The sequence below is a fragment of the Neoarius graeffei genome, chromosome 19 (assembly GCF_027579695.1).
Source record: "Neoarius graeffei isolate fNeoGra1 chromosome 19, fNeoGra1.pri, whole genome shotgun sequence".
In the NCBI taxonomy this organism is placed as follows: Eukaryota; Metazoa; Chordata; class Actinopteri; order Siluriformes; family Ariidae; genus Neoarius; species Neoarius graeffei.
Genome location: NC_083587.1, coordinates 3,566,001 through 3,581,823, shown reverse-complemented (window position 1 = coordinate 3,581,823; position 15,823 = coordinate 3,566,001). Strand labels below are relative to the sequence as shown.

The 15,823-nt window shown below is 43.9% G+C and overlaps 1 long non-coding RNA gene and 2 pseudogenes across 1 annotated transcript; 2 read left to right on the top strand and 1 right to left on the bottom strand.

Annotated features, from left to right (window-relative positions):
* The window catches only part of LOC132867726 (histone H2AX-like), a 1,044,434-nt pseudogene that overhangs the window by 1,020,292 nt on the left and 8,319 nt on the right, over nt 1–15,823 (bottom strand).
* Nucleotides 1–15,823, top strand: part of LOC132867717 (uncharacterized) — a 1,045,807-nt pseudogene that overhangs the window by 1,024,814 nt on the left and 5,170 nt on the right.
* LOC132867800 (uncharacterized) lies at nt 10,357–10,978 on the top strand. The gene is made up of 3 exons (XR_009650765.1): nt 10,357–10,403; nt 10,680–10,778; nt 10,892–10,978. It is a non-coding gene; the product is annotated as an uncharacterized LOC132867800 (long non-coding RNA).

The following is a 15,823-nucleotide window of genomic DNA, read 5'->3' as shown; positions in this document are numbered from 1 at the left end:
GCAGGGAACCGGGCCACCTGTAACAACAATGCGCAGCAATGGAGGTGGGGGCAGTGGTATGGATCTCCAACGCGCCAGAAGCTGCCCTCGATCGGGCCGGAGCGTATCGCATACCGGTGAGTATCCAAGGGGCTACATATCAGGCGTTGGTGGATTCTGGTTGCAATCAGACCTCGATCCGCCAAAGCGTGGTGCAAGACGAGGCATTGGGGGAGCACAGGGGATGAAGGTGTTGTGTGTGCAAGGGGATGTTCACAGCTACCCTTTGGTGTCGGTCCACATATTTTTCAGAGGGGAAAAATCTATAGTGAAGGCGGCGGTTAATCCTCGCCTTACCCACTCTTTAATTTTGGGGACTGATTGGCCGGGATTTCGGGGTTTAATGACGCGCCTAGTAAAGAGTGGGTCCTGCCATTTGACAGGGGGAGGTCCCGGTGTCGCTTTGGCTGGAGCTGCTGTCGCAGAGCCGTCTACGTCATCTCCGCGACAGAGTGAGGAGCCGCCAGCTCCTTCTCTTTCTGTTGGGGAATCCCTCGCGGATTTCCCATTAGAACAATCGCGAGACGAGACTCTGCGACATGCGTTTGACCAAGTGAGAGTAATCGATGGTCAAACGCTCCAGCCGAACGCCACACCATCCTTCCCCTATTTTTCTATTATGAAGGATAGATTATACCGAGTGATGCAGGACACTCAGACGAAAGAGCAAATCACACAGCTTTTGGTTCCAAAATCCCATGGCTGGACACTTAGGGCAGGATAAGACACTAGCCCGAATAATGGCCCGATTCTATTGGCCGGGGATTCGCGGCGATGTCCGTAAGTGGTGTACGGCGTGCCGCGAATGCCAGTTAGTAAATCCAGCAGCCATTCCAAAAGCGCCTTTGCGCCCCCTACCATTAATCGAGACCCTGTTCGAAAGAATTGGGATGGATCTTGTCGGGCCATTAGATCGGTCAACACGAGGGTACCGCTTTATATTGGTTCTGGTGGACTATGCAACGCGATACCCGGAAGCAGTGCCTCTTCGCAATATCTCAGCACGCAGTATTGCAGAGGCCCTCTTCCACGTCATCTCCCGGGTTGGAATCCCGATAGAGATTCTGACTGACCAAGGCACCTCGTTTATGTCACGAACACTGAGCGAACTCTATGGGCTACTAGGTATTAAGCCAATCCGCACCAGCGTTTATCACCCACAAATGGACGGTTTAGTTGAACGGTTCAATCGCACCCTCAAGAATATAATTTAAAAATTCGTAAGTGAGGACGCACATAACTGGGATAAATGGCTCGAACCCTTGTTATTTGCAGTGCGAGAGGTCCCCCAAGCCTCCACGGGGTTCTCCCCGTTTGAATTGCTATACGAGCGTAAGCCGCGCGGCATTTTAGATGTGCTGCGAGAAAATTGGGAGGAGGGACCTTCACAGAGTAAAAATGAAATTCAGTACGTTATGGACCTGCACGCAAAACTCCACACGCTCACCCACCTAACTCAGGAGAATTTGTGGCAGGCCCAGGAATGGCAAGCCCACCTGTACAACAAGGGCACGCGCCTTAGAGAGTTCACTCTGGGAGATAAGGTACTCGTACTGTTGCCCACGTCGAGCTCCAAGTTAATCGCCAAGTGGCAAGGACCCTTTGAGGTCACACGGCGAGTCGGGGACGTCGACTATGAGGTAAGGCGAACGGACAGGGAGGGGGTGCTACAGATCTACCACCTCAATCTGCTTAAACTCTGGAATGAGGAGGTCCCCGTGGCGTTGGTGTCAGTAGTTCCGGAGAAGGCAGAGCTGGGGCCGGAGGTTCAAAAAGGGACATTGGCATCACTTACCTCTCCGGTCCCCTGTGGAGACCACCTCTCTCCGAACCAACTCACGGAGGTCGCCCAGTTGCAGGCCGAGTTTTCGGATGTGTTCTCGCCCTTGCCCGGTCGCACTAACCTCATAGAACACCACATAGAGACGCCCCCGGGGGTGGTAGTGCGTAGCCGCCCTTACAGGCTACCCGAACACAAAAAAAAGGTGGTTCGGGAAGAACTTCAGACCATGCTCGAAATGGGCATCGTCGAGGAGTCCCACAGTGACTGGAGCAGCCTGGTGGTCTTGGTACCCAAGGCCGACGGGTCGGTCCGGTTCTGTGTGGACTATAGAAAAGTCAACGTGGTGTCTAAATTCGGCGCGTACCCAAAGCCTCGTATTGACGAGCTGCTCGATCGACTAGGCACGGCTCGCTTTTACTCGACACTGGATTTGACGAAAGGATATTGGCAGATCCCCTTGACTCCATTATCCCGAGAGAAAACGGCCTTTTCCACACCATTTGGCTTACACCAATTTGTCACACTTCCTTTTGGGCTGTTTGGGGTGCCCGCTACATTTCAGCGGCTGATGGACAGGGTCCTCCAGCCCCACGCCACCTATGCGGCCGCATATCTTGATGACATTATCATTTATAGTAATGACTGGCAGCGGCACCTGCAACACCTGAGGGCCGTCCTTAGGTCGCTGAGGTGGGCGGGTCTCACTGCCAACCCGAAGAAGTGTGCGATTGGGCGGGTGGAAGTACGGTATCTGGGCTTCCACTTGGGCAATGGGCAGGTGCGTCCCCAAATTAATAAGACAGCAGCGATTGCGGCCTGCCCGAGGCCCAAGACCAAAAAGGGGGTGAGACAGTTCCTGGGGCTGGCTGGCTACTATCGTAGGTTTATACCTAATTATTCGGACGTCACCAGCCCGCTGACTGACCTCACTAAAAAGGGGGCGCCAGATCCGGTCCAGTGGACGGAGCAGTGCCAGCGAGCTTTCTCTGAGGTAAAGGCTGCACTGTGTGGGGGGGGCCACTTTTACACTCCCCTGACTTTTCTCTCCCTTTTATGTTGCAGACCGACGCATCGGACAGAGGGCTGGGGGCGGTGTTGTCCCAGGAGGTGGAGGGGGAGGACCGCCCCATCCTGTACATAAGCAGGAAGTTGTCGGTGCGTGAGGGGCGCTACAGCACTATTGAGAAGGAATGCCTGGCGATCAAATGGGCGGTCCTCGCCCTCCGTTACTACCTGCTGGGGCGCCCTTTCACCCTCTGTTCGGACCACGCGCCCCTCCAGTGGCTCCACCGCATGAAAGATGCCAACGTGCGGATCACCCGTTGGTATCTGGCACTCCAACCCTTCAATTTCAAGGTGGTCCACAGGCCTGAGTCGGCTGTGGGCCGGACGGGCGCCCGGCCTGAGTCGGGCCGTGGGGGTATGTGGCAGCAGGGGCGTGGTCAAGCGCCGGTCTGTGACAGGAGGGTGGAGCCAGGGAAGGTGAGTGGCAGAATCACTACACCTGATGGTAATTAACCTGTGTTTGTGTGTCTTCCCAGTAACCACACCCTATTTAAGGAGGCAGAGGGAGAGCAGAGGAGAGCTCTTCCCAGGACAAGAACACAGTGTGTGTGTGTGTGTGTGTATGTGTATGGAATAGAATAAAATGGTATTGTTACACTGAAAAGTCTGGCAATAAAAGCCAATTTGTACCTGAAGCTTTGTCCTGCCGTCCTCTGTGCTCCACCCACACCTCAGAGAGCTCCACATGGGGTACACCCTGGACAAGTCACCAGGTCATCACAGGGCTGACACATAGACACAGACAACCATTCACACTCACTTTAGAGTCACCAGTTAACCTTACCTGCATGTCTTTGGACTGTGGGGGAAACCCACACGGACACAGGGAGAACATACAAACTCCACACAGAAAGGCCCTTGCCGGCCACGGGGCTCAAACCCAGAACCTTCTTATTGTGAGGCGACAGCGCTAACCACTACACCACTGTGCCACCCCCTCAGCTGAAATTAATTAAAAAAAAAAAAACTTAACAACTAAAAAACGAATAAAAATTTCAAAACTATAATAATTCTGGTGAGGACACTGTAAAATATAAATAAAAATAGAATGTGTTGGTTTTTAAATCATGGAAACCCTCTCTTTCATTGAAAACAGTCCAAAGACAACATATCAAATGTTGAAACTGAGAAATTTTATTGTTGTTTGAAAAATATATGCTAATTTTAAATTCAATGCCAGGAACACATTTCAAAAAGTTGGGACGGGCATGTTTACCACTGTGCTGCATCACCTCTACTTTTAAAAACACTCTGTAAATGTTTGAGAACTGAGGAGACCAAGTGCTGTAGTTTTGAAAGAGAAATGTTGTCCCATTCTTGCCTGATTATAGGAATTCAGTTGCTCAAGAGTTTGGAGTCTCCTTTATCGTATTTTGCATTTCATAATGCACCAACTGTTTTCATTGGGAGACAGGTCTGGCCTGCAGGCAGGACAGTTTAGCACCCTGACTCTTTTATTACGGAGCCATATAGTTGTAATGTGTGCAGAATGCAGTTTGACATTGTCTTGCTAAAATAAGTAAGGCCTTCCCTGAACAAGACATTGGTAGTGTGTTGCCCTAAAACCTGTATGTGTCATTCAGTGTTAATGCTGCCTTCCCAGATGTGCAAGCTACCTATGCCATGTGCACAAATGTGCCCTCCCCCCCACCATCACAAATGCTGCCTATTGAACTTTGTGCTAATAACAAACTGGATAGATGGTCCATCTCATCTTTAGCCTGGAGGATGCAGCATCTGGGATTTCCAAAAAGAATTTTGCATTTTGATTCATCAGACCACAGGACAGTTTTCCACTTCGCCTCAGTCCATGAGCTCAGGTACAGAGAAGGTGGTGGTGGATCTGAATATTGTTTATATATGGTTTTAACTTCCATTTGTGGATGCATTGATGAACTATGTTCACAGACAGTGGTTTTCAGAAGTGTTCCTGAGCCCATGTAGTGATTTTCACTACAGAATCATGTCTGTTTTTAATGCAGTGCCACCTGAGGGCTCAAGGGTCATGGAGAATCCATGATTAGTTTTTGTCCTTGTCCCGTGCATACAGAGATTACTTTGGATTCTCTGAATCTTTTAATGACATTATGTCCAGTAAATGATGTGATCCCCAAATTCTTTGCAATTTTATGTTGAAAGTTATTGTAGCACTATTTGTCTTTCACAGACTGGCAAACCCCTCCCCAGCTTTACTTCTGAGAGACTCCGCCTTTCTGGTATGCTCTTTTAATACCCACTTTAATACCCACCTGTTTCCAGTTAACCTAATTAGTTGTGAGATGTGCCAGCAGTTTTTTTCAGCATTACACAATTTTTCCATTCTTTTTTTACACAATCTCAACTTTGTTTGAATTGCGTTGTTGACTTTCCATTCAAAATGATCATGAATTTAAAAAAAATACAGTAATACAATTTCAATATTTGACATGTTGTCTTTTTACTATTTTCAATGAATTATATTGTTTCTGTGATTTGCAAAATTTTGCATCCTGTTTTAATGAACATTTTACACAGCGTTCCAAGTTTTTGGTACCAGGGTTGTACAGAAACCTGTGATTTACCTTGCAGTTGTCAGAGCTGCTGTTATAGAAAATTAATCAGCACCAAGTAACCGAAGCTCTTGACTGAAGAATTCAGTAAAACAATCAAATAACATTATTCATTCAGCTTAAAGAAATGCTGAAATGATAAAACTTGTTCTCTGCATTGGATCAGACATCTCCTCTTGGAATTGCAGCCGTTGAAAACATATTCATATTTTTTGCTTCCAAAATGAACAATAGGGCATTTGTCCCCTATTTTTTGTTCAACAGCACAATTCAAGGATAGAAACCAACAGTTGTCTCTGTATAACTCATAAACGGCAACTTACTACCACTTTTTCATTGTTTTCAACACTACTTATAAAATGAAGGGGCAATAGAATTCAATGACTATGAAAAATGACCACACATCATATTATTCAGTGCAAATTAATCCCAGTGAATATGTTCTGAGAAAAGATGATTTTAATGATGTATTGTTGGATAAACACTTTGGGAAGTGGGAGTGTACAAATATGCTAGCTTTATGCAAATGTATGTGGCCAGGTCGGGAAGGATAAGGCTGGACACATCAAAAATTATTTTGAGGGTATTTTATTTCCCCATTTTTTCTGAATGCTTTGAGCATCTGTTTGATTTTTGTAGAATATAGTAAATGGAATTATTTCAGTAGTCGTAAATCATGGCCTGAGCATGACATTGCTGGCCTATTTGTGTACAACTGCCTCTTCACCACACTGAACCTCATAAACAGTTTAGAATTTAAATGATTTTTTTTTTTCTTTTTTGATCTCAACACAAAGAAATGAATTACTTTATAATTCAAGGACTTGAATTTGAATTATGTTTTTCATGGATGACTTCAGAGCCTTCATGGATGACATGACTATTACAACAAAGTCTGTTCCTGAAGGAAGATGGATGCTGGAGGACATTGGCAGACTGATGACATGGTTGAAGATGAAGTTTAAGCCATCCGTCTAGCAGCCTGGTTTTAAAGAAAGACAAAGTTCAGAACTGATTCAGATTCAGGATAGATGGTGAAGACATTCCGACAGTTGCTCCAGTGCTTTTCAATGCTGAACCTTGTCATTGTTACGCTCGACCATCTGTTTGCCGCCATGCCCCCGTCCTGGTGCCAAACGTTTAAGCATGAGCTTTGCTTTTCTCGAGGCCCAGGCAACAGGAGCTAAACACTCCCTTTGTGGTTTCTGTAGTGTAGTGGATATCACGTTTGGCGAACACGCGAAAGGTCCCTGGGGCAAAACCAGTGCTTGTTTTCTTGGACTGAGAAGTGAATAAACATCGAGCTGTCATCTCCACTCAGCCCGTGACTTTTAGAACAACCTGAAACACCTTCAGGTATTTTCTGCTCTGTTGTGGTTATCCCTTTCCCCTAACAAGCGAACGGAGGTGCCTGAGAAACCTGGCAGGTCCGTGCTTTGCTTTCATAAATGTTCAGGTGTCTTAAAATCAGGTACTCTCGAAACAGCCAGAAAGCCCGAACCTTGTCAGGACTGGACAACTTTTGGTAGATTAACGGTTGTCATGTTCTCCTCTGTGCAAACGGTCATCAGGACAAAACCTGGTTGGAATGGTTCCCCTGCCTTTCTGGTTTTCCTTCAAGGGAGATAACAGCTGCTGTAAAAAACAAACAAACAAACAAACAAACAAACAAACAAACAAACAAGCATTCTCTACATTTCCACTGGCTGCAGAAGCATGGAATTGCATTGCAATTCAATGAATTGCAGCAATTCATCATAAGGAGGTGGTATTCTCAAATACAACGTCCCTCCTCGTTTATGGAGCGGTGTCAAGTCAACAGGGCTGCACACAGCATCAGAACTCAGCAAAATGGCACTGACTTTTGATCATGTATCAACAAGTATTTGCTTTAGACCATCCAACATGTAGACACTTTTGCTTGTTAAATCTAAAACAGTGACTGTACAGTTTCCCGTTTGTGGAAAAAGTAGCATGTCGCCAACGAAAGAAAATCATGCTCGTGGCCTTCATGTTTTTTCACAGGACAAGTTGGCCCAGGTGAAAACTGACATCATTCAGCCCTGTGAACAGCTACTGACACTGCTAGTGGAAAGCAGAAGGAACAGCCCTCAGTCATATCCAAACAAGGTAGTGGCAGGCAACTGATCCCTTCCCGGTGTTTTGTCCCAGTGCCTTTCATTGCAGCAATGAAATATTGGCATGAAAGGACATGCCTTGGCCAGGAATCTCATCTCATTTCATTATCTCTAGCCGCTTTATCCTGTTCTCCAGGGTCGCAGGCAAGCTGGAGCCTATCCCAGCTGACTACGGGCGAAAGGCAGGGCACACCCTGGACAAGTCGCCAGGTCATCACAGGGCTGACACATAGACACAGACAACCATTCACACTCACATTCACGCCTACGGTCAATTTAGAGTCACCAGTTAACCTAACCTGCATGTCTTTGGACTGTGGGGGAAACTAGAGCACCCGGAGGAAACCCACGCGGACACGGGGAGAACATGCAAACTCTGCACAGAAAGGCCCTCACCGGCCATGGGGCTCGAACACAGACCTTCTTGCTGTGAGGCGACAGCGCTAACCACTACACCACCGTGCTGCCTGGCCAGGAATCAAACCCAGGTTACCCGCTTGGAAGGCGGCTACACTAACCACAATCCAGCCAACACTTACACTGGGGACAAGTGCTTAAGTGGGATTGCTTCTAGTGTTGTGGCCCAGGCAACAGCAAATCAGCATGCTTGCTGCAGTTTCTATAGTGTAGTGGTTATCACATAGGGTTGCCAACCGTCCCGATTTGCCCAGGACATCCTGAATTTTAGGTGAATTTAATTTGTCCCGCGAGGAACAGCTCCTGTCCCGTATTCCAATCGCAGTCGCAGTTTTTGATGAAATATGGATGAAATATTTTGTCCAATAGTAGCAGACTGGTGATTGATGACATTCTGAACAGGGATCTTTGATAGGCTACTGTGATAAGGCGCCAAAACTCATGCAAATGTTGCTGTGGGAGACGGTTGTTGAGTTCATTTCAGTCAGTGGTTCTCTGCTCATGAACAAGTCAGTGAAAATGGATGAGCCTGCTAAGAAAAAGAGGCTTTGCAGCTACAACAAGGAATGGGAAGCAAAAAGGTCGTGGGTTAAAGCCACCACAGATGCTAGGAGAGCATTTTGTACATTATGCCGCCGAGAGATATCTATTGGCCATAGTGGCGAGCACGACTTATCCTGCCATGAAGACACAGACTCGCACAAAAGGGCTGTGCTATCTAAAGGAGCTAGCAACATCAGTACATTCTTCTCCACATCTACTTCTGAAATCGACAAAATTTCTGCAAGCGAGGTAGCCTATGTGTATCACACCATCAAACACGGCCATAGCTATAAGACCGCGGACTGTACAGTGAAATTAAATGGGACCTTATTTCAAGACTCGAGTGTTGCTAAGAATATGCAATTGGGAAGAACCAAAGCGGAGATGATAACCATGAATGTCTTGGGACCAAGCACTGTGGGGAAAATAGTGTCTGACCTTTTTAGTTCTACAGATGATGGTGAGCCAATTTATTTTTCACTTGCTAGCGATGCCTCGAACAAGGGAAATAGGAAAATGTTTCCAGTATGTGTGAGGTATTTCTCCGCGTCAGATGGTGTACAATCCAAGCTGTTGGATTTCTACGAAGACAGCGACAAAACTGCAAATGGAATACACCAGGCTCTTATTGCCTGCCTTGACACGTATGGGCTTAATGTTAAAAACATCACCGCGTATGCCGCCAACAATGCAAATGTGAACTTCGGAAAGCACCATTCTGTCTACAAATTGCTCAGCAGCACAAACGATGGTATTCTAAAAGCTAACTGCCCTGCCCATGTCGCACACAACGCATGCAAGTATGCGAGCGATAAGCTGACAGTGGATATCGAGACCATCGTTTTGAAAATTTACAATCATTTCTCTCTGTCATCATCTCGGCGAGAGGAACTGCGGTCCTATTTTGCTTTCACTGACATTGAGTGGCGGGAGATATTGCGTCATGTGTGCACTAGGTGGCTCTCTCTACATCCAGCTGTGACACATCTCCTGGAAACTTGGCCTGCACTTACCTCCTACTTCAGGTCCTTAGAGGAACAGGGTCCGGTGGCACTGAGGAAGACATTTGAAGATGAGGAAAAAACTGACACTGCAGAGATTTACCTGTGTTTTTTTCACAATGTTGGGGCCGTCTTTGACCAACTTGTTAAGAAGCTTGAGGAAACTGATCTGTGCATCACTGATGTCTACGAGGAGCTGAGACAGTTCAGGCAAAAAATGCTCCAAAGGAAGGAAGACAGCTTCTTCGGCTATCAGACCAATAGGCTGATGGAGAAGGTGCCAGGAGGACAGAAGTCAAAAATCAAAGATGACTTTGAGACGTTTTATGACTCAGCCATTCAATACATCGACAAGTGGTTTGACTTCTCACCTGACAATGTAATGGTGCAGCTGAAGCCAATAGGCCTATATGATGAGCTCTCCTTCCCAGACCTAGAAAAGATGGTGCCTGCTCTAAAACTTTCAGACACAATCAATATGGATGAGCTATATGAAGAGTTCTGCAACAGCAGGGAAGAAATCAAGAAGCACTCAAAGGATGCCACAGAATCCACTGGTGAAAAATGGGTGGCTATCTTTGAAAACATTGGGAAAGAAAAGATGACAAATATGTTCAAGATCGTCTCCTTCGTCCTCAGCGTGCCAGGCTCTAATGCCTTTGTGGAAAGGATTTTCTCTTTGATGAGTGGGAAATGGTCCAATGCCAGGAACCGATGCAGCACAGAACTTATAAAGAACGAACTCCTTGTCACTGTGAACTGTCACTTGTCCTGCAAGGAATTCTACCTGGCAGTGCAGAAGGACAAGAAGCTGCTGGAATCGGTCAGGAGCAGCAGGAAATATCCCTGGAAGGTGTAGGCCTTACTGGTGAGTCTTCATTTGAATTTGTCTATATATCTTATTTATGCAACCCACACACTTGGGGTGGCAGTATTTCTCAATCTAAATATAATTTTGTCTATGTTGTATCTTGTTTATGCAACCCACACACATATAACTTCATGGGGTGGCAGTATTTCTCAATCTAAATATCATTTTAATTTGTCTATATATCTTGTTTATGCAACACACACAGACATAAGTTCATTGGGTGGCAGTATTTCTCAATCTAAATATCATTTGTTTTTTTCTTATTTACTGCAGGATAAGAGGATGTCCATGCCACTGTTCTGTAAATAGTTTGGGCTGTGCAGAAGGATGAGGAGATGCTGGAATCTGGAATAGCCATGGAAGAAGTAACTGGTGAGCCTTCATTTGAATGTCCATATAAACATCTTATTACACACACAAGTTCATGGGATGGCAGTAGGCTATTTCTCAAACTAAATATCCTTTATTTCTCTTATTTATTGCAGGATAAGAGGAGGCCCATGCCATACTGAAAAGATGCAGACCAACAACATATTCTCTTAAGTTTTAATAAATAGTTTAAAAAACTTGCATACATTTCTGGATTTGCTTTTGCTTCAAGATATGCCCCTCAAATAGAATAACTATGACAATGGTTTAGGCCTAAAGCTTTTCAGAGTTTGAGAAATTTGAGAGACACTTGTAGGCCTAATGATTGTTTTGACTATTACTTAAACACAATACAGTTTTGCTCGTGTAGTATTAATTTACCAAAATTATACTGAAATTAGTAGGATTGTGGTCTGGATAAGGAAACGTTATGATTTCTATCGTGGGGCAGTGCGGATAGGCCTGGGAAAAAAAGTCCTGCATTTGGGTTGAAAGTGTCCCTCTTTTGGGGTTCAGGGAGTTGGCAGCCCTGTTATCACATTTGTCTCACACGCAAAAGGATCCTGGTTCGAAACAGTGCTTGATTTCTTGGACTGAAAAGTAAATAAACATTGAGCTGCCGTCGCTGCTCTGTCTGTGACTTTTGGAACAACCGAAAACCTGACAAACATTCAGGTATTTTTTCCCCTGTCCCCAAAAACCAATCGTCTTACTGAACTGGGAATCATATTAAACCAATTGTGTTGTTGCACTAATGCAAGCACACAGTTGTTTTCTATCCCAGTGGCCACTGAAAGTGCAGTCATGTTATGTTTCTCTCCTCAATCATTTAAAGAGGGACTTGATCTTATATTCAATCTATTTTCTCTACCCAACTCCATCTGCTGCCATCTGTTGGTTACACAATGCTCTACAATTACCAGGAGAGATGGAAACAGTTTCAAAGAACTTCCTGTTTCTCCAGTGAACAAAAATATAAATGCAACACCGAAGATTTAGAAACATTTTATGAACCTATGGTTTAATCTAGTGTTGTAGAACTCGAGACTGATCTCAAGACCACTTTTTGAAGGTTTCGGTCACGTCTCGGAATTGACCACATTTTTACTCAATCTTGTCTTGGTCTCAGACACAGAGGACTCGAGATTTTATCTCAAGACTGGTCAAGACCACAACTCTGGGGATTTCACTAAAATTTCTGTGCACTGTCTGATTTATCAAATCAAATCAAGTTTATTTGTATAGCGCTTTTAACAATAAACATTGTCACAAAGCAGCTTTACAGAATTTGAATGACTTAAAACATGAGCTAATTTTATCCCTAATCTATCCCCAATGAGCAAGCCTGTGGCGACGGTGGCAAGGAAAAACTCCCTCAGACGACATGAGGAAGAAACCTCGAGAGGAACCAGACTCAAAAGGGAACCCATCCTCATTTGGGCAACAACAGACAGCCTGACTATAATATTAACAGTTTTAACAGGTATAACCCTCAACTGTCCTCATGGGGCCATCCTTCACAGGAGTGGTGCGATAAAACTCCGACCAGACACAGGGCACCAGGATGGATCAAGCAGGTCCGAGGGGCAGAAGAGGCCAGCATCTCAATCCCAGGATCAACATGTAACTCAGAGGGACAGATTGGGGGGGGGAAGAGAGAGAGAAAGAAAACACAGGTTGTTAGGTATGCCCTAAAAATGACAAGTATTAAATCTGTGTGGTAGGCTCGCAGAGACGAGAGTCTTTACATCAGGCATAACACACAACAATGGCATGTTAATATGGTAAAAAATATCATGACCTGCTCTGGCTGGATGCTTGATTGGGTGATGGGAGCACACTCCTCAGCAATGATGAGATGCAGATGGGACCCTTAGGGCTGGCCAAGACAATTCAGTTATATTTCTCTGGGTCTGGGACATGCCACAGAATGTCTGACGGCCGATTCCCTGCAGGCTATGATAGCCAGTCGAGGTCTCCACCCTCTCCACCAAAAGATTTCCTGTTGACTCCATGTAACTCAGAGGGACAGATTTGGGGTGGGGGGGAGGGAAAGATCTATTTATGTGTTAACATCGTTATTGTGATTGGATGTAAAATTTCCTGCTTCAAATGCGACCAATAACATGACTCATTGCAATGTGTTTCGACAAGGAAACACATCGCAAACCATAATAGGGAAGAAAAAAAAAATAGGTACCCCATAGGTCCATGTGGCTACTGCTTACAAATAAAATAGTTTTCTGATCCCATGTCCATACAGTAAATATAGCATCTATACATGTTATCAATTCTACTCGCCTCATCTCTTGAAAGCATCACTGTTAGGTTTCTTCACCTCTGGCCCTCACCATCTCGAGATCAGTCCCCTTGCATCACCCAGACGTCTGGGGGTGAGTCGCAGAAAAAAGAAAGGAACCCCACAATCTTTAGTTCACAATCTTTATTCGCAAGTCCCCCCTGAGACGAGAGTATACAGGGGTTTTATATGTGTGTATGTGAGTGAAACCTTGGATCAATCATGACAATTTAAAACAAAGACTATCTTTAGTCTAACAAAGAAGTGTCTTCTCCACTGGACGAAGGTCAGGTTACACAGGAATAGTTTAAAATCACTGTTATAGTATATGTAAGCTCTAAAATATTAAAATCATAAAGTCTTAACACCTTGTGCAGCAATGAGGCTAATATAAATCTATAAAACTATAAAACTAATATGAATCACTTAATTCAGCTTTAAATCTAACATTAAATCTAACATTCAATCATTTCAATTTCAAATTCAACACTGAAGAGACTGGTTAAATCTAACAATCCTAAATCACGTGTAGCTATAAAACTAACTTAAATCATGGCTTTAAATCTAACTTTTAATCCCAAATACACGTTGGATATGCAGCTGTGGGTGTGTGTGGGTGTGTCTGACATCATTGCAGACCTTGGCACTGTTCAGACACAATAATCTGATCAATAATACACATTTCATATCAAAATAAGCAGAATGTTCTGATGATATGATAGCAATGTTCAGACAGAATGGAATTTTTAAACAATGTCTAGCTGAGACAGAAGGTCATTTTAACTGAACAGAATAAATCCTTACAATTTTGTCACAAAATAAATTACTGCCTTCTTGGTCAAGAATAAATACTTACAATTATTTATCCTTACAAAGGAATAAAACCTGACAATCACCAAGCTGTGAGCAGCATCAGGGCTTGGAGTGTTTTGGTTACCAATTTTGTTGAGTGTATTTTGTTCTAAATACAGTGCTGTGAACTCGATCTATTCTCAAAATAGTACGAAAGCACTTGTTCATGAATTGTCTTCAAAGCATTATTTAGAACTATTGAGCACATTTTGTTTCACAAGTGGAGTGTAAAGACTGAAATAAAAAATACAATTAACAAATTAAAGCAAATAGCAGAAGTTTGATATCGCCTTCTCAATCTATCTGCCAAAAAGCTCAAAAAAACTTGCAAAACCTGTCATTTGACCTTTCAGAAGGACCAAACAAAAGCCGTGTTAATCAAAAAGGTAAATTTTCTTAAAATGAACACCACTTACTTGATATCAAATCAGTAGCCTTGGTGAACCACGAGGTGAATTTCATTTATCTTTTTTATCTGCCAATTATCTTATGACACTACGAAGTTATAACGAGGTTTCTCTTATTCCGTTTCTGGTTCTGATTGGTTCTTAAGTTTATCAAGAAGTAGAACGGGTAATCAAACTTGATCAGGATAAGTGCTGATTGGTTACGAAGTTTTGCTATTGTTACACTCATTCTTACAGCACGATGACATAGTGGCTACTGCCTCGCTTCGCCTTTATGAGGCAGTAGCCACAAAAAAACCCCAAAACAAACAGTGAATTAAATTCTGAGCTGCAGAGCAGGAGTGTCTATGAGCCAGATGTTGGTGTGCGTTTTTTTTGTGCATGTATGAGCATCCGGTGTTACTGAGTGCTAGCAGCGGTTCCCTGGTGTAAACAATAGCCCCATGGCTATACGCCGGCTGCCCCAATATGAGTGCGAACAGAAGTCCCCAAACAAGCAGAAAAAACACGAGTGTTCTGAACATAGTTCGTGTAGTAAAATAAATAGCAGTTCAAAGAAACTAAGTAAACTGTGAAAAACTGACTGTGTACCACAGTCCCATTGGGATAGGAAGCCTTGACCAGGTCAAGTATTGGGGATAGATGGGTCCATATGGCTGCGGGGCCCTTTTCTTTTGATGAGCTGATTGTGCCAAAGCAGACATGTTCTTCCACTCCACCAACACTTGATGAGTAACACGACATTTCTTTCATTTTAGACCCTTGTGCTAGCCGCTAGGTGCTAACATGTCACCTCATGACCTTGATCAACATCTGTTTAAATAATCTTTCTCTACAGTGTTGTAAATATAATATCTAAATCAAGTGCACATGAACATGTTGATAACACAGTTGACGAGCAATTAACCCACTCTATGTGCAGACAATAATATTGATGAAATATTGAGGAGGAGGAGAAAAGACAGACCACACTGAAGTTAAAATTTCCTCCACTAAAGGCAGTGGCATCACATGCTGTTGGACAGATGACTTTGGAGCAAACCATTGCTGAGCTAAAGGGGTTTTGCCAGTGGCTAACACAGTTGACAGAGATTTCTCGGACACATGCAAAGTGAATAATTGAATATGTAGTGAGTCAAATAGATTTAAAAACACCTTTATCATGTTTTAATGGTTATTTTCAACAAAAATGATGAAAATAATATACAAAAACATGCATCTTACTGTTAATTTGGAGAGCAAACTTTGACCTTTAACAAATCATACAGCACAAAAAAAATTCCAATGTACTGTACACAATTTCTGCAAAATAAACGATGGGACTTGCTGACATTTTGTATTAAATTAAAAAAAGAATGTGTACCAATGTAAAATTGATAATTTTTTGAAGTGAATATTTTGTAAAATGTATAAATACAACCTGTGGACATGACATGTACCCCTAATTATTGAATGAACCGAATAAGTTAGGACAATGGATTAAAAAGATC